Here is a 19,752-nt window from a genome sequence, read left to right as displayed (position 1 = left end):
GCTTTTTTAGGTTTTGGTTTACGGGTTAGTGTTTAGGGTTAAGGGTTTAGGGTTTGGGTTAGGGTTAGGGTTCCTGTTAGGTTTAGATCGTTAGGTTTAGGCTTAGTGTTAGTGTTAGGGTTAGAGGGTTAGGGTTAGTGTTAGTATAGGGTTAAGGATAGAGTTTGGGATAGAGTGTTAAGTTCAGGTTTAGTGTTAGGTATAGGGTTATAGTGTTAGGGTCAGATGGTTAGTGTTAGGTTTAGCGTTAGGGTTAGGTTTAGGAGTTAGGGTTAGGGTTCATGTTAGATGGTTAGTGTTAGTGGGTTATGGTTAGGGGTAGGGATAGTTTTAGGGTTAGGGTTTGGGTTAGGCTCAAGGTTAGGCTTAGGTTTAGGTTTAGTCTTATAGCTAGTGTTAGGGTTATTGTTAGGGTTAATTTTAAGCTTAGGGTTAGGGTTAGGTTTAGGGCTATCATTACGGTTACAGTTAGTGTTAGTGTAGGGTTAGGGTTAGGCTTAGAGTTAGGGTTAACATTAGGTTTAGGCTTAGGGGTCAGGTTTAGGGTTAGGGTTAGGATTAGGTTTATGTTCTGGTTAGAGGGTTATGGTTAGAGGTTTAGGGTTAGGGTTAGGTTTAGGGTTAGTCTTATGGCTAGGGTTAGGGTTATGGTTAGGCTTAGGCTTTGGGTTATGTTTAGGCTTAGGGATAGAGTTAGGCAGAGGGCTATGTGTTAGGTTTAGGCTTAAGCTTAAGTCTAGGGTTAGGCTTTGAGTTAGGGCTAGGTTTAGGCAGAGGGCTATGTTTAGGCTTAGTGTTGAGTTAGGGTGAGGGTTAGGGTTAGGGTTTGGCATAGCTTTAGGGTAGCGTTAGGTTTAGATTTTGTGTTAGGTTTAGGGCTAGTGTTATGGCTTAGTATAGGTTTAGGTTTGTGTTAGGTTTAGGATTAGTTTAGGCTTAGGGCTAGGGTTAGGCTTAGTGTTAGGCTTAGGCTTAGGGCTAGGGTTATGCTTAGGCTTAGGGGTAGGATTTTGATAGGCTTAGGGTTAGGTTTAGTGCTAATTTTAGGTTTAAGTTTCGTGTTAGTTTTCTGGATAGGATTAGGTTTAAGGTTCAGGTTAGGTTTCGGTTCAGGTTAGGTTTCGATTCAGGTTTAGGTTTCGGGATAGGGTTAGGAGTAGGCTTAGGTTTATTGTTAGTGTTAGTGTTTGGTTTAGGGTTTAGTGGTTAGGGTTAGGGGGTTAGTTTTAGGGTTAGTGTTAGTGTTACAGTAAAGTTTAGAGATTTATATGTAGGCTTAGATTTATAGTTCGTGTTACAGGATTAGGATTAGTGTTAGTATTAGGGTTTAGGATAGGTTTAGGGATAGAGTGTTAATTTGAGTGTTATGGTTAGGGATAGGGTTACAATGTTAGAGTTAGAGGGTTAGGGTTACCATTAAGTTTAGGGTTAGGTTTAGGGTTACAGTTAGGTTTAGGGTTATATTGTTAAGGTTAGAGGGTTCAGTTTATGTTTAGGTTTAGTGTTAAGATTAGGGTTAGGCTTAGGTTTTAGCGTTAGGGTTAGGTTTAGTATTAGGTTTATGTTTTGGGTTAGAGGGTTAGGGTTAAAGGGTTAGGTTTAGGGTTAGGGTAGGGTTCAGGTTATGGTTAGGTTTAGGATTAGTCTTATGGCTAGGGTTAGGGTTATGCTTAGGTTTAGGTTTAGGTCTAGGGTTAGAGTTAGGGTTTGGTTTAGTTTTAAGATTAGGGTTAGATTTAGGGTTAAGGTTAGGATTAGGGTTAGTTTTAAGGTTAGGCTTAGGCTTAAGTCTCGGTATTGGTTCAGGGTTAGTCTTAGGGCTAGGGTTAGGGTTAAGGTTAATGTTATGGTTAGGGTTAGGTTTAGTCCTAGGGTTAGGGATAGAGTTAGGTCTAGTTTTACAGTTAGGTTAGTGTTAGGTTTAGTGTTAGCATTAGGGTTATGGTTAGGGTTAGGCTTCAGGTTAGGTTTAAGTTTAGTTTTAGGCCTTGTGTTATGGTTAGGGTTAGGCTTGGGCTTAGGGCCAGGTTTAGGCTTAGTGTTAGGTTTAGGCTTAGGGCTAGGGTTAGGGCTAGTTTTAGTGTCAGTATTAGTCTTATGGCTATGGTTAGGCTTAGGGCTAGTTTTAGGTTTTGGCTTTGGTCTAGGGTTATGCTTAGGGTTAGGGTTGGATTTAGGGTTAAGGTTAGGCTAAGATTAGGGTTAGGGTAGGGTTAGGGTTAGTGTTAGGGATAGGTTTAGGTTTAGTTTTAGTGTTAATTTTAGGTTAGGCTTAGGTTTAGGTTTAGGGGTAGTGATTGGGCTTAGTGTTAGGTTTAAGTTTAGGGCTCTCATTAGGCTTAGGCTAGGTGTAGATTTTTTTAGGCTTAGTGTTAGGTTTATTTTTAGGTTAAGTTTCATATTAGGTTTCCAGTTAGGGTTAGGTTTAGGGTTCGGGTTATTTTTTGATTTAGGGTTAATTTCGGGATAGGGTTAGGGTTAGGATTAGGATTAGTGTTAGTGTTGGGTTTATGGGTTAGCTTTTAGGGTTATGGGGTTAGTTTTAGGGTTAGTGTTAGAGTTACTGTTACAGTTAGATGGTTATGTTTAGGCTTAGGGTTAGTGTTCTGGCTACAGGGTTAGGGTTATTGTTAGGATTAGAGTTAAGGAGAGGGTTAGGGATAGAGTGTTAAGATGAAGGTTAGAGTTAGGGATAGGGTTATAGTTTTAGGGTTATTTGGTTAGGTTTAGGGTTTGGTTTAAGGTTAGTTAGTTTTAGGGTTAGGTTTAGGATTTGTCTTATGGCTTTGGTTATGGTAGAGTTAGGGATAGGCTTAGGCTTACAGTTAGTTTTAGTGTTAGGCTTAGGCTTATTTCTAGCGTTAGGGAAGGGATAGTCTTAGGGCTCATGTAGGCTTAGGTTTAGTGCTAGGGTAGGGGTAGGTTTAGTGTTAGCATTAGTGTTAGGGTTAGTGTTAGCTCTAGGGTTACGGTTTGGGTAGGCTTAGGCTAAGGTTTGGGTTTAGTTTTAGGGTTAGCATTATGGTTATTATTAGGCTTAGGCTTAGGCATAGTCTTAGGTGTAGGGTTTTTTTAGGCTTAGGGCTTGGGTTAGGTTTAGGATTAGTGTTATGTTTAGGGTTAGCTGTAGGCTAGGTCTAGGTTTAGGGTCAGGTTTAGTCTTATGGCTAGGGTTAGGGTTAGTGTTAGGGTTAGGTTTAGGATTAGGTCTAGGTTTAAGCTCCGGGTTTGTCTTAGGCCTAGGGTGATGCTTAGGCTTATTTGTAGGTTTAGGCTTAATGTTAGACTTAGGGTTAGGCTAGGGATAGGGATAGGCTTAGGGCTTTGGTTTAGGCTTAGGATTATGTTTAGGCTTTGGTCTATTGTTTGGGTCAGGGTTAGTCTTAGGCCTAGGGAGAGGGTTCGATTTAGGTCTAGGGTTAAGCTTAGGGCTAGTTTTAGTGTCAGCATTAGTCTTATGGCTATGGTGAGCCTTAGGGCTAGTGTTAGGTTTAGGCTTAGGTCTATGGTTCGGCTTAGTGTTAGAGCTAGGTTTATGCTTAGGGATAGGGTTAGGCCGAGGGCTATTGTTAGGCTTAGTTTTGGGTTAGGGTTAGGTTTAGTGTTAGGCTTAGGCTTAGGCTTAGGGTTTGGTCAGCATTAGGGCTAGGGCTAGGGTTACGTTTAGGTTTAGGTTTAGTATATGGTTAGGTTTTTGGTTAGTGTTAGGTTTAGGGTTTGGTTTGGGGTTTAGTGGTTAGGGTTAGGGGGTTAGTTTTAGGATTAGTGTTAGGGTTGCTCTTACGGCTGGACAGTTATGTTTAGGCTTAGGTTTAGGTTTTGGGTTACAGGGTTAGGGTTAGTGTTAGGATGAGGGTTAAGGGTAGGGTTAGGGTTAGAGTGTTAAGATGAGGGTTAGGTTAGGGACAGGGTTATAGTGTTAGAGTTAGATGGTTAGGTTTAGGGTTAGGGTTATATTTAGTGTTATAGTGTTAATGTTAGAGGGTTATGTTTAGGGTTAGGTTTAATGTTAGGGTTAGGCTTAGGCGTTAGGGTTAGCGTTAGGATTAGTTTTAGGTTTCTGGTTAGAGGGGCAGGGTTAGTGGTTTAGGTTTAGGGTTAGGGGTAGTTTTAGTTTCAGTGTTAGGGTCAGGATCAGAGTTATGGTTAGGATTAGTTTTATGGCTAGGGTTAGATTTAGGGTTAGGGTTAGGCTTAGGTTTAGGGTTAGGTCTAGGCTTAGAGTTAGGGTTAGGTTTAGTGTTAGGGTTAGGGTTAGGATTTGGTTTAGGGTTAGGTTTAGGGTCAGTTTTATGGTTAGGCTTAGGCTTAGGTCTAGAGTTAGGGTTAGAGTTAGGGCTAGGGATAGGTTTAGGGCTAGGATTAGGGCTAGGGTTAGATTTAGCTTTAGTGTTAGGGTTATGTTTAGGTTAAGGTTAGGGATTACGGTTAGGGTTAGGGATATGTTTAGGGTTAGGTTAGGATTAGGTTTAGGGTTAGGTTTAGAGTAGTGTTAGGGTTAGTGTTAGATCTAGTGATATGTTTAGGGCTAGTTTTAGGGTTAGGGTTAGGGTTAGGTTTGGGGATAGTGTATGGTAGTGTTAGGGTTAGGGTTAGACTTAGATTAGTGTTAGGGTTAGTGTTAGGGTTAGTTTTAGGGGTTTGCTTTTGGTTTAGGGTAAGTATTAGGTTTAGGTTTTGGATTAGATGGTAAGTTTTAGGGATAGGTGTAGTTTTAGGTTTAGGTTCAAGTTTAGGTTTAGTCTATTGCTATGGTTAGTGTTAGAGTTAGGGATAGTTTTAGGCTTAGGGCTAATTTTAGTGTTAGGCTTATGCTTAGGTCGAGGGTTAGGGTTTGGGTTACTCTTAGGGCTTAGGGTTAGGGCTAGGTTTACGGTTAGGTTTAGGGTTATAGTGCTAAGGTTTGAGGGTTAGGTTTAGGGTTAGGTTTAGTTTTAAGGTTAGGGTTAGGTTTTAGTGTTAGGGTTAGGTTTTAAGCTTAGGGTTAGGCTTAAGGTTAGGCTTAATTTTAGCGTTAGGGTTAGAGTTAGGGCAAGGTTTAGGGTTAGGGCTATGTTTAGTGTTATGGTTATGTTTACGATTATGGTTAGGGTTAGGGTTAGATTTAGGGTATGGTTAGCTTTAAAATTATTGCTAGGGATAGGTTTAGGGCTGGGGTTAGTTTTAGGTTTAGTGTCAAGTTTAGGTTAGGGTTAGAGTTAGGGGTTACGGTTAGGGTTAGAGTTAGGTTTATGGTTAGGGGTAGGGTTTTGGTTAGTTTTAGTGTAGGCTAGGGTTAGATTTAGGGCTAGGGATAAGTTTAGGGTTAGGGTTAGGGTTAGTTTTATTGTTAATTTTTGGGTTAGTATAGCATAGGGTTATGGTTAGGATTAGACTTATATTAGTGATAGGTTTAGTTTTGGGGTTTGGGTTAGGTTTAGGTTTAGTTTTACCGGTTAGGTTTAAGTTTATGTTTAGGATTAGGTTTCAGTTTAATATTAGAGTGTAGGTTTTAGGGACAGGGGTAGTTTTAGGGTTAGGGTTAGGGTTGGGCTTAGGATTAGGTTTAGGGTTAGTCTTATGGCTAGCATTAGGGTTATATTTAGGGTTAGTGTCAGGTTTAGGCTTAGGGTTAGGTTTGGGCTTAGGCTTATGTTTAGGGTTAGGGTCAGGGTTAGTCTTAGAGCTCATGTAGGCTTAGGGTTAGGGTTAGGTTTAGGTTTAGGGTTAGGCCTAGAGTTAGGTTACGGTTAGGGTTAGGGTTAGTGTTAGTATTATGGTTAGGGTTAGATTTAGGCTAAGGGTTAGGTTTAGGTTTAGTTTTAGGGCTAGTGTATGGTTAGGTTTAGGGTTAGGCTTAGGGCGAGTGTTAGTCTTAGACTTAGGTGTAGGGTTTAGTTAAGCTTAGGCCTTTGTTTAGGTTTATGCTTAGTGTTGGTTTAGGATTATGTGTAGGCTTAGGTCTAGGTTTAGGGTCAGGTTTAGTCTTATGTCTACGGTTAGGGTTAGTGTTAATGTTAGGTTTAGGCTTAGGTCTAGGGTTAAGCCCAGGGTTTGTCCTAGGGCTAGGTTGAGGCTTAGGTTTATTTGTATGGTTAGGCTTAATGTTATGCTTAGGATTAGGCTTATGGCTAGGGATAGGCCTAGGGCTTAGGTTTAGGGTTAGGATTATATTTATGCTTTGGTCTCTTGTTAGGTTCAGGGTTAGTCTTAGTGCTAGTGTTAGGGTTCGATTTAGATCTAGAGTTAAGCTTAGGCCTGTTTTAGTGTCAGCATAGTCTTATGACTATGTTTAGGCTTAGGGCTGGTGTTAAATTTCAGCTTTGGGCTGGGGTTAGGGCTAGGTTTAGGCTTAGGGATAGGGTTAGGCATAGGGCTACTGTTAGGCTTAGTGTTGTTTTAGGGTTCAGGTTAGGGTTATGCTTAGGGCTAGGGCTAAGATTAGTGTTGGGTTAGTTTTAGGGTAGGGTTATGTTTAGGGTTAATGTTAGCATTAGGGCTTGGTTTAGTGCTAAGTCTAGGTTTAGTTTTAGTGTTATGGTTAGGATTAGTTTAGGCATATGGTTTGGCTTAGGCTTCGGTCTATGGTTAGACTTAGGCTTGGGGTAGTATTTTGTTAGGCTTAGGGTAAAATTTAGGGTTAGTTTTAGGGTTATGTTTCGTGTTAAGTTTCCTGTTAGGTTCGGGTTGGGGTTAGGTTTCGGGATAGGGTTAGGGTTAGGCTTGTGGTTAGTGGTAGTGTTAGTGTTTTGTTTAGGGGTTAGTGGTTTGGCTTAGGGGTTTAGTTTTAGGTTTAGTGTTACGGTTACTGTTACTGTTATGGTTAGACAGTTATGTTTAGGCTTATGGTTAGGGTTCAGGTTACAGGGCTTGGGTTAGTGTTAGGATTAGGGTTAAGGATAGGGTTAGGGATAGACTGTTAATTTGAGTGTTAGGGTTAGGGATAGGGTTATAGTGTTAGGGTTAGAGGTTTAGGGTTATGTTTAGGTTTAGGATTAGGTTTAGCTTTATGGTTAGGTTTAGGGTTATAGTGTTCAGGTTAGAGCGTTACTTTTAGGGTTAGTTTTAGGCTTAAGTTTAGGGTTAGGCTTAGGCTTTAGGGTTAGGGTTAAGGTTAAGTTTAGGTTTCTGTTTAGAGGGTTAGGGTTAGAGGGTTAGGTTTAGGCTTAGGGGTAGTTTTAGTTTTAGGTTTAGGGTTAGTTTCAGGATTATTCTTATGGCTAGGGTTAGGGTTAGGCTTAGATTTAGGTTTAGGGTTAGGTTTAGTGTTAGGGTTAGCATTAGGTTTAGGTTGAGTTTTAGGATTAGGTTTAGGGTAGGGTTAGGGTTAGCTTAGGGTTAGGGTTAGGTTGAGTTTTAGGATTAGGTTTAGGGTAGGGTTAGGGTTAGCTTAGGGTTAGGGTTAGATGGTTATTTTAGGTTTAGGTTTAGGGTTAGGGTTAGTGTTATGGTTAGGGTCAAGTGTATGTTTAGTTTCAGGTTTAGTCTTACGGCTAATACTAGAATTAGAATTAGGTTTAGGGTTAGTCTTAGGCATAGGGTTAGTTTTAAGCTTAGCCTTAGGCTTAGTTCTAGGGATAGGGTCAGGGTTATTCTTAGGGCTAGGGTAGGTTTAGGGTTAGGGCTAGGTTTTGCTTTATTGTTAGGTTTAGGTTTAGGCCTATATTTAGGGTTTGGTTTAGTTTAGGTTTAGTGTTATCATTAGGGTTATGGTTAGTTTTAGTCTTAATTTTAGGGTTAGGGTTAAACTTAGGGCAAGGTTTATGGTTAGGTTTAGTTTAGTTAGGTTTAGGGTAGGTTTGGGTTAGATTTAGTGCTAGGGATATGGCTAGTGTTAGGGTTAGTTTTAGTGTTTGATTTTGGGTTAGGGTAGGGTAGGGTTATGGTTAGGTTTAGTCTTAAATTAGTGTTATGGTTAGTGTTAGGTTTAGGATTAGGTTTCGGTTTAGGATTAAAGGGTAACTTTTAGGGATGGGGTAGTTTTAGGGTTTGTTTTAGGGTTAGGGTCAGGTTTAGGGTTAGGGCTTAGGGTTAGGTTTAGGGTTAGTCTAATGGCTAGTGTTAGGGTTAGGTTTAGGGTTAGTGTCAGGTTTAGGGTTAGGTTTAGGGTTAGTCTTACGGCTAGTTTTTGGTTCAGAGTTAGGGTTAGGTGTAGATTTAGGCTTAGGGTTAGGTTTAGGGTTAGGCTTAGACTTAGGTCTAGGTTTAGGGTCAGGGTTAGTCTTAGCACTCATGTAGGCTTAGGGTTAGGGCTAGCATTAGGTTTAGGTTTAGGGTTAGTGTTAGGTTTCAGTTTAGGTTTAGACCTAGGGTTATGGTTAAGGTTAGTGCTAGGTTTAGGGTTAGGGTTAGTGTTAGGGTTACGCTTAGACTTAAGTGTAGGGTTTTATTAGTTTTAGTGTTAGATTTATGTTCAGTGTTATGTTTAGGGTTAGGTTTAGGCTTAGGTCTAGCCTTAGGGTCAGGTTTTTTCTTATACCTAGAATTAGGGTAGTGTTAGGGTTAGTTTTAGCCTTAGGTCTAGGGTTAGGCTCAGGGTTCGTCTTAGGGCTAGGGTGAGGCTTATGCTTATTTGTAGCGTTAGTCTTAGTGCTAGGGTGATGGTTCAATTTGGGTCTAGGTTTAAGATTAGGGCTAGTTTTAGTGTCAGCATTAGTCTTATGGCTATGGTTAGGCTTAGGGCTGGTGTTAAATTTCAGCTTTGGGCTAGGGTGAGGCTTAGGGTTAGGGCTAGGTTTAGGCTTAGGGATAGGGTTAGGCATTGGGCTATTGTTAGCTTAGTGTTGTTTTAGGGTTCAGATTAGGCTTAGGCTTAGGGTTAGTGTTAGGGTTAGGGCTAGGTCTAGGGTTACTGTTAGGGTTAGGGCTTCGCCCAATTTAAGTTTAGTGTTATGGTTAGTTTTAGGTTAGGCTTAGGGCTAGGGTTAGGCTTAGTGTTAGGCTTAGGCTTAGGGCTATGGTTAGGATTACGCTTTCATGTAGGATTTTTTAGGGTTAGGTTTAGTGTTAAGTTTCATGTTATGTTTCAAGTTAGTGTTAGGTTTATGTCTATGGTTCTGGTTAGGTTTCTATTTAGTGTTAGGTTTTGGGATTGTTTAGGGTTACGTTTAGAGTTAGTGTTAGTGTTTGGTTTAGGGGTTAGTGGTTGGTGTTAGGGAGTTAGTTTTAGATTTAATGTTACGGTTACTCTTACGGTTAGACAGTTATGTTTAGGCTTAGGTTTCGGGTTCAGTTTACAGTGTTATGGTTAGTGTTAGGATTAGGGTTAAGGATAGGGTTAGGGATAGAGTGTTAAATTGAGGGTTATTGTTAGGGATAGGGTTATAGTGTTAGGGCTAGGTTTAGGGTTAAGTTTAGAGTTAGGCTTAGGATTCGGTTTAGGTTTCTGGTTAGAAAGTTAGGGTTAGGTTTAGGGTTGGGGTATTTTTAAGTTTAGGATTAAAGTCAGGGTCAGAGTTATTGTTAGGATTAGTCTTATGGCTAGGGTTAAGGGATAGGATTAGGGTTAGGGTTAGATATTTAGGTTTAGGTTTAATGGTATTTATGGGTTAAGGTATGTTTATGTTCAGGTTAATTTTTAAGTTTAGGTTTAGTTTTATGGCTAGTGTTAGAGTTAGGTTTAGGTTTAGTTTTAGGATTAGCTTTAGGTTTAGTTTTAGGATTAGCTTTAGGCTTACATCTATGGTTAGAGAGTCAGGGTTAGTCTTAGGTCTAGTTTTAGGATTTACTTTTAGGATTAGCTTTAGGCTTACATCTATGGTTAGAGAGTCAGGGTTAGTCTTAGGTCTAGGTTAGAGAGTCATGGTTAGTCTTAGGTCTAGGTTAGGTTTAAGGTTAGGGATAGGTTTAGTGCTAGGCTTAGTGTTAGGTTTAAGTTTAGGTTTAGGCCTAGAAATAGGGTTAGGTTTAGGGTTAGATCTAGGGATATGCTTAGGGCTAGTGTTAGGTTTATGCTTAGTGTTAGGTCTAGTGTTAAGTTTTGGGTTGGGGTAGGTATGTTTAGGGTTAGGGTTAGACTTAGATTAGGGTTACAGTTATTTTTAGGGTTAGGTTTAGGGTTATGTTTTGGTTTAGTTTTAGGTTTAGGGTTTAGGTTTAGGATTAGGCTTAGGTTTAGGATTAGAGAGTTTTATGATAGGGGTAGTTTTAGGGTTAGATTTAGTGTTAGGGTCAGGTTTAGGTTTAGGGTTAGTCTTATGGCTAGGGTTAGGTTTAGAATTAGTTTTAGGTTTAAGCTTAGGGTTAGGTTTAGGGTTAGGGTTAGGTCTATATTTACGGTCAGGGTTAGTCTTAGGACTCGTGTAGGCTTAGGGTTGGGGCTAGGATTAGGTTTAGGTTTAGGGTTATGATTAGGTTTAGGTTTAGCTTTAGCCCTACGGTTATGGTTATCCCTAGGTTTAGGGTTAGGGTTAGTGTCAGCATTAGGGTTATTGTTAGGGTTAGGTTTAGGATTAGGTTTTGTTTTAGTTGTAGGGTTAGTGTTATGGTTAGCTTTAGCGTTAGGCTTAGGCTTAGGGAATGGTTAGGTATAGTGTTAGGCTAAGGGCTACATTTAGGAGTAGACTTAGGTTTAAGTTTTTGTTAGGCTTAGGGCTAGGTTTAGGTTAGGGTTACTTTTTTCGTTAGGGTTAGGTTTAGGCTCAGGTCTAGGTTTAGGGTCAGGTTTAGTCTTATGTCTTGGGTTAGGGTTAGTGTTAGAGTTAGGTTTGGGCTTAGCTCTTGGGTTAGGCTCAGAGATAGTCTTACATAAAGCAGAGGGATTCGCCCAGCTATCCACCATAATGCCTCCAAAGTCCACCATTAATTAAGCAGCAACAACAGCCTCCTTCTCCACCTACCTCAACCATTGACAGTCAGGGGTTTGAAAATCACCGGCTCCCGTTATACCACAGATGTTGGGGGGTCTCTGCTCCTGCGTCTGGAGGAACACAAAGCGTTCTGACACCCAATGAATATTTCAAGCATTCTAAGCACATTCCCAAAAACCAGGCTGACAAGCCCATTCCAGATGCTAAAGGGACGTGTGCATCCTCTACCTGACAGGAGGCCTATTGGACCAGAGAGTCCCAGGTGCCCAAGAAACAAGCCAATGACCACTGGGTGCTTGCTGTGGATTCCTATCAACAAACACTCAACTGCACCGCTGAGCATGCACCTGCAGCCTTGGCAGGTACACGAGGGAGCAGGAGGTACGATGGCAACATCTTCTAGACATCTGCTTGAACAGAAATTCTCCGGCGTTCCTCCTCTATCTGGCTCAAAGGTCCCTGAGGCTGCATTGTCTGGGGCCCAGAGGACGGTGGGCTCTCCTTCCCCCACTCTCTCTCGGGAAAGACCAAGAAGGGCCCGGCCACGTAGGTGCTCGCTCTCGCGCTCTCGCGCTCTCTCTCTCTCGCTCTCTCTCACTCTCTCTGTCTCTCGCTCTCAAGGACTTTCGGGGTGCAGAGGCCAACCTCCACCAGACCTCGCTCTGGAAACCCTTCTCTCCACATCCACCAGGGCGTGCCAGCCTGCTTCCTTTTGGATAGAGCCTTGCCCACAGGTATGGAGGAAGATGGGTGTGTGTGAGGATGGAACGAGTATGTCTGCCTGCCTTTTTCCCCTTTGATTCCTTCCTTCGTCCCGTTCAGTCTGGCCTCGAGGCTTTCCTTCTTCCTTGTCTGTTCTGGCCGGTTGTCTCTTTCCCTTCTCTCTCCAAATGGATTGACCCCACCTGGAGTGCGCCCGATTGGGATCCCCATCCATGTCTGCCAAGGCGCGGTGCTGACCCAACCCACCCCACCGACCAAGTCAGCCCCTCTCCCAAGGGGGCCAGAAGGGAGCCCAGGGAGCCCTTTCTTGGGATCAGGTCATAGCGCAGCTTGCATAGGCCCGGCCTGCCTCTAGCTCACACCCTCTCAGCCGGTGCCTAGAAGGAAGAGAGGAGCCTCCCAAGGAAAGGCAAAGGGGGGTTCCTGAGCCCTCGGGAGAGACTCTGCCCCGCGCATGGCACCGCTGCTCTCCCTGAGAGCTCCGTCCGTTTTGGCCCCTGCCGTGCACGCCTCACGCCTCGCAGGCACAGTGCGCGCACCCCGAAACCCAGGTCACGCTGGGCTTCCCAGTGGAACAGCTCAAGCACTCAAACCAGGAAGGAGAACCCAAAACCACCAACCCAGGTGACACGTGGGGAGGAGGCCTGAATCCACGCGGCCCGTATCCGGAGAGCCAGACGGCATCCAGCGCCGGACGAAGCACACCATCCCTGATTCCTAGAGAAGTCCGAGTCCCAACGAGGCCGAGGGTCCTCTTCAGCCCTGTCCCCGTGGCCACGCTTAGGAGGCCTTTGAATGACAGCCCCTGGGCGGAGTGTGGCAAAGAAGGTGCCCTCCCACGGGGTGGGTGTGTCCGGCCCTTTGGTCAACCGCTGCGGACCCCAAGGTCCACGGCATCCCCAAAGAACCCTGGAATGACCATCAGACCCAGCACTACCCCTCACGGCCCTGTCTCCAAAAACACGTCCGCTCCCACAACTTAAACGCCCCCACTAGGTTCAGGCAGCCCTCTGCCCAGGAGCAACGCAAGGAAACACATTCGATGTCCATGGACAGATGATCGGACTAGGAAGCAGACGTCCCCAGACACAACGGAAGTGGATTCAGCCACCCAAGTGCGCAGACACAGGGGCCGGTGGCAACCACACTGTCGGACAGAGAAATGCTCCCACGGAACCAAATAGGTCTGTGAGACAGACACATACCATGTGCACCTCCGGCCCCCTCGAATCGTACCGATGGCACCCAGGAACCTTCCTACAGGAAAGAAACCCTTGGACTGCCATACCGATGGGGGTTGCCACATGGGAGGGGGCGGGCGTGGGAGTGCTGGGATTGGGGAGGTCCTAGATCCAAACCCTTGCCCTTGCAGTGGGTCCCAGGGACATCCTGCTGTGCAACAGAAGGGACGACATCTAGTCACTGTCCTTGGAACCCAAGGGAGGAGCATGGGAGGAAAACAGGAGGGATAGACATGTCCGATGGGATCACTCTGGGGCGAACCTGCAAAGGATGCCCTTCGAGGCAGCGACAGTCCAGAAAGAGCCATGACAACAAAAACCCCAAGAAAGCATCTCAGCCTGCACCGAGGAAGGCGTCCGGGTCGAGACGGCTGCCCCTCGCTCGGCAAAAGAGACAGACCGAAGGACTCCGCGGATTCGGTCAAGCTCTCCAAGCCTAGCCACATCGGACCCAACCTAACGACCGGGCGTGGATGAAGTCACGAGGAGAAAGACGTGATTCCCTTTGAACTGATTCACTCGCCGAGTTATCTTCCTGCACACACGTGCGGCATGCAGATCCACTCTGCTCTGCCAAAGGCTCCACTCCTACGCTGGACATCCCCAGCCTGGCACTTCAAACCCACTCACACCCGAGGCATTGTGTCAGCAGAGATTCGGGATCGATATGTCTATCCATTTCCTTAGCTATTTCTCCTATTGTGTGTGTGTGTGTGTGTGTGTGTGTGTGTGTGTGTGTGTGTGTGTGTACATCCATGAAGAGAGAGAGCGAGAGAGAGAGAGCGAGAGAGACTGAGAGAGTGTGAGAGAGAAAGAGAGACTGACATGGACGCATGTCTTTATCCATTCAGCTCATTGGTTGCAATCGCTCTTCTTACTTTTCCCATTGATTTGGGGGCCCCCTGACACACGGAGTTGCGGTCTGGCCAGTGCTCTATCACCCAAGGCAGCCCTGGCCCCCGCCACAGCACTGACCGGGAGAGACCCTTCAGCCTGGCAGCCACGTGGGAACTCCCTGAGAGCTTGCTGGAGGAGACCAGTCCACCACAGTCCTTAACTCATCAGACCTGGACTCGGCCAGGCCTCCATAGCCTGGTGCCCTCCTGACAAGGGAGGCTCCTCCGGAGAGGCGAGAAGGACATTTCCCTCAGCCTCCCGAGTGCACCCATGCACGGGGCTTAGCCCAGCTGCCCACGCTCTTGCCACCGAAGCCCCGCCCCCCCATGCAGTCCTCGGCACCCCCCTCCTTCTCACTTACCGACGCAACCCCTGATGGGGAGGGGCTTGACCAGGGCCAGCTTCTCACGGTCCAATCCCGAGGCTGTGCGGGTCTGGGCGCCTGCCTCGAGAGGACCCCCGGGCACGCCAACACCCAGGACATGCTTCAAGCCTTCGAAACCCACTGCCACCCCACCAGGCTGCCCATCCACCGCCAAATCCGGAAGGCACACCTCTGCCCTCCGCCTGACAGGAGATGTCTTGCAGGAGAGAGTCCCTGGGGCCCAGGACACAGCCGCACATCCTCTGGGTGCTTGCCGTGGGTGCGCTCCGCTCAACACTCCATCCGCCCCAAGGCGGGGCCTGCCCATTTGGAGCCTTGCAGCTCTCACCTGTTCCAGCCTCCTCCTCGGAGCCGCACCTGGGGCCAGAAGGGGCTCGGGCGCCCTCGTGTGGACATCTGCTCGAACAGCCCCTCGCAGGCTTCCCTCTCTCTGGCTCAGCAGTCCCTGGGGCTGCATTGTCTGGGGCCCAGAGGACGGTGGGCTCTCCTTCCCCCCCCGCTCTCAGGAAAGACCAAGAAGGGCCCTGCCACGTGGCAACTCACTCTCACGCTCTCTCGCTCTCACTCTCGCTCTCGCTCTCTCTCGCTCTCAAGGCCTTTCGGGGTGCAGAGGCCAACCTCCACCAGGCCTCGCTCGGGCAACCCTTCTCTCCACATCCGCCAGGGCGTGCCAGCCTGCTTCCTTTTGGATAGAGCCTTGCCCACAGGTATGGAGGAAGATGGGTGTGTGTGAGGATGGAACGAGTATGTCTGCCTGCCTTTTTCCCCTTTGATTCCTTCCTTCGTCCCGTTCAGTCTGGCCTCGAGGCTTTCCTTCTTCCTTGTCTGTTCTGGCCGGTTGTCTCTTTCCCTTCTCTCTCCAAATGGATTGACCCCACCTGGAGTGCGCCCGATTGGGATCCCCATCCATGTCTGCCAAGGCGCGGTGCTGACCCAACCCACCCCACCGACCAAGTCAGCCCCTCTCCCAAGGGGGCCAGAAGGGAGCCCAGGGAGCCCTTTCTTGGGATCAGGTCATAGCGCAGCTTGCATAGGCCCGGCCTGCCTCTAGCTCACACCCTCTCAGCCGGTGCCTAGAAGGAAGAGAGGAGCCTCCCAAGGAAAGGCAAAGGGGGGTTCCTGAGCCCTCGGGAGAGACTCTGCCCCGCGCTTGGCACCGCTGCTCTCCCTGAGAGCTCCGTCCGTTTTGGCCCCTGCCGTGCACGCCTCACGCCTCGCAGGCACAGTGCGCGCACCCCGAAACCCAGGTCACGCTGGGCTTCCCAGTGGAACAGCTCAAGCACTCAAACCAGGAAGGAGAACCCAAAACCACCAACCCAGGTGACACGTGGGGCGGAGGCCTGAATCCACGCGGCCCGTATCCGGAGAGCCAGACGGCATCCAGCGCCGGACGAAGCACACCATCCCTGATTCCTAGAGAAGTCCGAGTCCCAACGAGGCCGAGGGTCCTCTTCAGCCCTGTCCCCGTGGCCACGCTTAGGAGGCCTTTGAATGACAGCCCCTGGGCGGAGTGTGGCAAAGAAGGTGCCCTCCCACGGGGTGGGTGTGTCCGGCCCTTTGGTCAACCGCTGCGGACCCCAAGGTCCACGGCATCCCCAAAGAACCCTGGAATGACCATCAGACCCAGCACTACCCCTCACGGCCCTGTCTCCAAAAACACGTCCTCTTCCACAACTTAAACGCCCCCACTAGGTTCAGGCAGCCCTCTGCCCAGGAGCAACGCAAGGAAACACATTCGATGTCCATGGACAGATGATCGGACTAGGAAGCAGACGTCCCCAGACACAACGGAAGTGGATTCAGCCACCCAAGTGCGCAGACACAGGGGCCGGTGGCAACCACACTGTCGGACAGAGAAATGCTCCCACGGAACCAAATAGGTCTGTGAGACAGACACATACCATGTGCACCTCCGGCCCCCTCGAATCGTACCGATGGCACCCAGGAACCTTCCTACAGGAAAGAAACCCTTGGACTGCCATACCGATGGGGGTTGCCACATGGGAGGGGGCGGGCGTGGGAGTGCTGGGATTGGGGAGGTCCTAGATCCAAACCCTTGCCCTTGCAGTGGGTCCCAGGGACATCCTGCTGTGCAACAGAAGGGACGACATCTAGTCACTGTCCTTGGAACCCAAGGGAGGAGCATGGGAGAAAAACAGGAGGGATAGACATGTCCGATGGGATCACTCTGGGGCGAACCTGCAAAGGATGCCCTTCGAGGCAGCGACAGTCCAGAAAGAGCCATGACAACAAAAACCCCAAGAAAGCATCTCAGCCTGCACCGAGGAAGGCGTCCGGGTCGAGACGGCTGCCCCTCGCTCGGCAAAAGAGACAGACCGAAGGACTCCGCGGATTCGGTCAAGCTCTCCAAGCCTAGCCACATCGGACCCGACCTAACGACCGGGCGTGGATGAAGTCACGAGGAGAGAGACGTGATTCCCTTTGAACTGATTCACTCGCCGAGTTATCTTCCTGCACACACGTGCGGCATGCAGATCCACTCTGCTCTGCCAAAGGCTCCACTCCTACGCTGGACATCCCCAGCCTGGCACTTCAAACCCACTCACACCCGAGGCATTGTGTCAGCAGAGATTCGGGATCGATATGTCTATCCATTTCCTTAGCTATTTCTCCTATTGTGTGTGTGTGTGTGTGTGTGTGTGTGTGTGTACATCCATGAAGAGAGAGAGCGAGAGAGAGAGAGCGAGAGAGACTGAGAGAGTGTGAGAGAGAAAGAGAGACTGACATGGACGCATGTCTTTATCCATTCAGCTCATTGGTTGCAATCGCTCTTCTTACTTTTCCCATTGATTTGGGGGCCCCCTGACACACGGAGTTGCGGTCTGGCCAGTGCTCTATCACCCAAGGCAGCCCTGGCCCCCGCCACAGCACTGACCGGGAGAGACCCTTCAGCCTGGCAGCCACGTGGGAACTCCCTGAGAGCTTGCTGGAGGAGACCAGTCCACCACAGTCCTTAACTCATCAGACCTGGACTCGGCCAGGCCTCCATAGCCTGGTGCCCTCCTGACAAGGGAGGCTCCTCCGGAGAGGCGAGAAGGACATTTCCCTCAGCCTCCCGAGTGCACCCATGCACGGGGCTTAGCCCAGCTGCCCACGCTCTTGCCACCGAAGCCCCGCCCCCCCATGCAGTCCTCGGCACCCCCCTCCTTCTCACTTACCGACGCAACCCCTGATGGGGAGGGGCTTGACCAGGGCCAGCTTCTCACGGTCCAATCCCGAGGCTGTGCGGGTCTGGGCGCCTGCCTCGAGAGGACCCCCGGGCACGCCAACACCCAGGACATGCTTCAAGCCTTCGAAACCCACTGCCACCCCACCAGGCTGCCCATCCACCGCCAAATCCGGAAGGCACACCTCTGCCCTCCGCCTGACAGGAGGTGTCTTGCAGGAGAGAGTCCCTGGGGCCCAGGACACAGCCGCACATCCTCTGGGTGCTTGCCGTGGGTGCGCTCCGCTCAACACTCCATCCGCCCCAAGGCGGGGCCTGCCCATTTGGAGCCTTGCAGCTCTCACCTGTTCCAGCCTCCTCCTCGGAGCCGCACCTGGGGCCAGAAGGGGCTCGGGCGCCCTCGTGTGGACATCTGCTCGAACAGCCCCTCGCAGGCTTCCCTCTCTCTGGCTCAGCAGTCCCTGGGGCTGCATTGTCTGGGGCCCAGAGGACGGTGGGCTCTCCTTCCCCCCCCGCTCTCAGGAAAGACCAAGAAGGGCCCTGCCACGTGGCAACTCACTCTCACGCTCTCTCGCTCTCACTCTCGCTCTCGCTCTCTCTCGCTCTCAAGGCCTTTCGGGGTGCAGAGGCCAACCTCCACCAGGCCTCGCTCGGGCAACCCTTCTCTCCACATCCGCCAGGGCGTGCCAGCCTGCTTCCTTTTGGATAGAGCCTTGCCCACAGGTATGGAGGAAGATGGGTGTGTGTGAGGATGGAACGAGTATGTCTGCCTGCCTTTTTCCCCTTTGATTCCTTCCTTCGTCCCGTTCAGTCTGGCCTCGAGGCTTTCCTTCTTCCTTGTCTGTTCTGGCCGGTTGTCTCTTTCCCTTCTCTCTCCAAATGGATTGACCCCACCTGGAGTGCGCCCGATTGGGATCCCCATCCATGTCTGCCAAGGCGCGGTGCTGACCCAACCCACCCCACCGACCAAGTCAGCCCCTCTCCCAAGGGGGCCAGAAGGGAGCCCAGGGAGCCCTTTCTTGGGATCAGGTCATAGCGCAGCTTGCATAGGCCCGGCCTGCCTCTAGCTCACACCCTCTCAGCCGGTGCCTAGAAGGAAGAGAGGAGCCTCCCAAGGAAAGGCAAAGGGGGGTTCCTGAGCCCTCGGGAGAGACTCTGCCCCGCGCTTGGCACCGCTGCTCTCCCTGAGAGCTCCGTCCGTTTTGGCCCCTGCCGTGCCCGCCTCACGCCTCGCAGGCACAGTGCGCGCACCCCGAAACCCAGGTCACGCTGGGCTTCCCAGTGGAACAGCTCAAGCACTCAAACCAGGAAGGAGAACCCAAAACCACCAACCCAGGTGACACGTGGGGCGGAGGCCTGAATCCACGCGGCCCGTATCCGGAGAGCCAGACGGCATCCAGCGCCGGACGAAGCACACCATCCCTGATTCCTAGAGAAGTCCGAGTCCCAACGAGGCCGAGGGTCCTCTTCAGCCCTGTCCCCGTGGCCACGCTTAGGAGGCCTTTGAATGACAGCCCCTGGGCGGAGTGTGGCAAAGAAGGTGCCCTCCCACGGGGTGGGTGTGTCCGGCCCTTTGGTCAACCGCTGCGGACCCCAAGGTCCACGGCATCCCCAAAGAACCCTGGAATGACCATCAGACCCAGCACTACCCCTCACGGCCCTGTCTCCAAAAACACGTCCGCTCCCACAACTTAAACGCCCCCACTAGGTTCAGGCAGCCCTCTGCCCAGGAGCAACGCAAGGAAACACATTCGATGTCCATGGACAGATGATCGGACTAGGAAGCAGACGTCCCCAGACACAACGGAAGTGGATACAGCCACACAAGTGCGCAAACACAGGGGCCGGTGGCAACCACACTGTCGGACAGAGAAATGCTCCCACGGAACCAAATAGGTCTGTGAGACAGACACATACCATGTGCACCTCCGGCCCCCTCGAATCGTACCGATGGCACCCAGGAACCTTCCTACAGGAAAGAAACCCTTGGACTGCCATACCGATGGGGGTTGCCACATGGGAGGGGGCGGGCGTGGGAGTGCTGGGATTGGGGAGGTCCTAGATCCAAACCCTTGCCCTTGCAGTGGGTCCCAGGGACATCCTGCTGTGCAACAGAAGGGACGACATCTAGTCACTGTCCTTGGAACCCAAGGGAGGAGCATGGGAGAAAAACAGGAGGGATAGACATGTCCGATGGGATCACTCTGGGGCGAACCTGCAAAGGATGCCCTTCGAGGCAGCGACAGTCCAGAAAGAGCCATGACAACAAAAACCCCAAGAAAGCATCTCAGCCTGCACCGAGGAAGGCGTCCGGGTCGAGACGGCTGCCCCTCGCTCGGCAAAAGAGACAGACCGAAGGACTCCGCGGATTCGGTCAAGCTCTCCAAGCCTAGCCACATCGGACCCGACCTAACGACCGGGCGTGGATGAAGTCACGAGGAGAGAGACGTGATTCCCTTTGAACTGATTCACTCGCCGAGTTATCTTCCTGCACACACGTGCGGCATGCAGATCCACTCTGCTCTGCCAAAG

The 19,752-nt window shown here is 49.3% G+C and overlaps 2 long non-coding RNA genes across 3 annotated transcripts in view; one reads left to right on the top strand and one right to left on the bottom strand.

Moving 5' to 3' along the window:
- Positions 1 to 13,428, top strand: part of LOC110261710 (uncharacterized) — a 105,588-nt gene extending 92,160 nt beyond the window's left edge. Inside the window, exons 10-13 of one of the 2 annotated variants that reach the window (XR_014810280.1) lie at positions 11,023 to 11,168; positions 11,409 to 11,537; positions 12,442 to 12,694; positions 12,883 to 13,428. This is a non-coding gene — a long non-coding RNA (uncharacterized LOC110261710). Of the gene's footprint in view, positions 1 to 11,022; positions 11,210 to 11,408; positions 11,538 to 12,441; positions 12,695 to 12,882 lie in introns of those variants that run through there. The other variant, XR_002346175.2, reaches the window with a different exon arrangement.
- The window catches only part of LOC146401594 (uncharacterized), a 154,276-nt gene that overhangs the window by 53,475 nt on the left and 81,049 nt on the right, over positions 1 to 19,752 (bottom strand). The gene's annotated exons all lie outside the window — the stretch shown is intronic.

The sequence above is a fragment of the Sus scrofa genome, chromosome 7 (assembly GCF_054392235.1).
Source record: "Sus scrofa isolate SSC_HxYL_T2T_F1_AM1 chromosome 7, Sscrofa_HxYL_maternal_Yorkshire_Landrace_v2.0, whole genome shotgun sequence".
In the NCBI taxonomy this organism is placed as follows: Eukaryota; Metazoa; Chordata; class Mammalia; order Artiodactyla; family Suidae; genus Sus; species Sus scrofa.
This window is presented reverse-complemented; position numbering and strand designations above follow the sequence as displayed.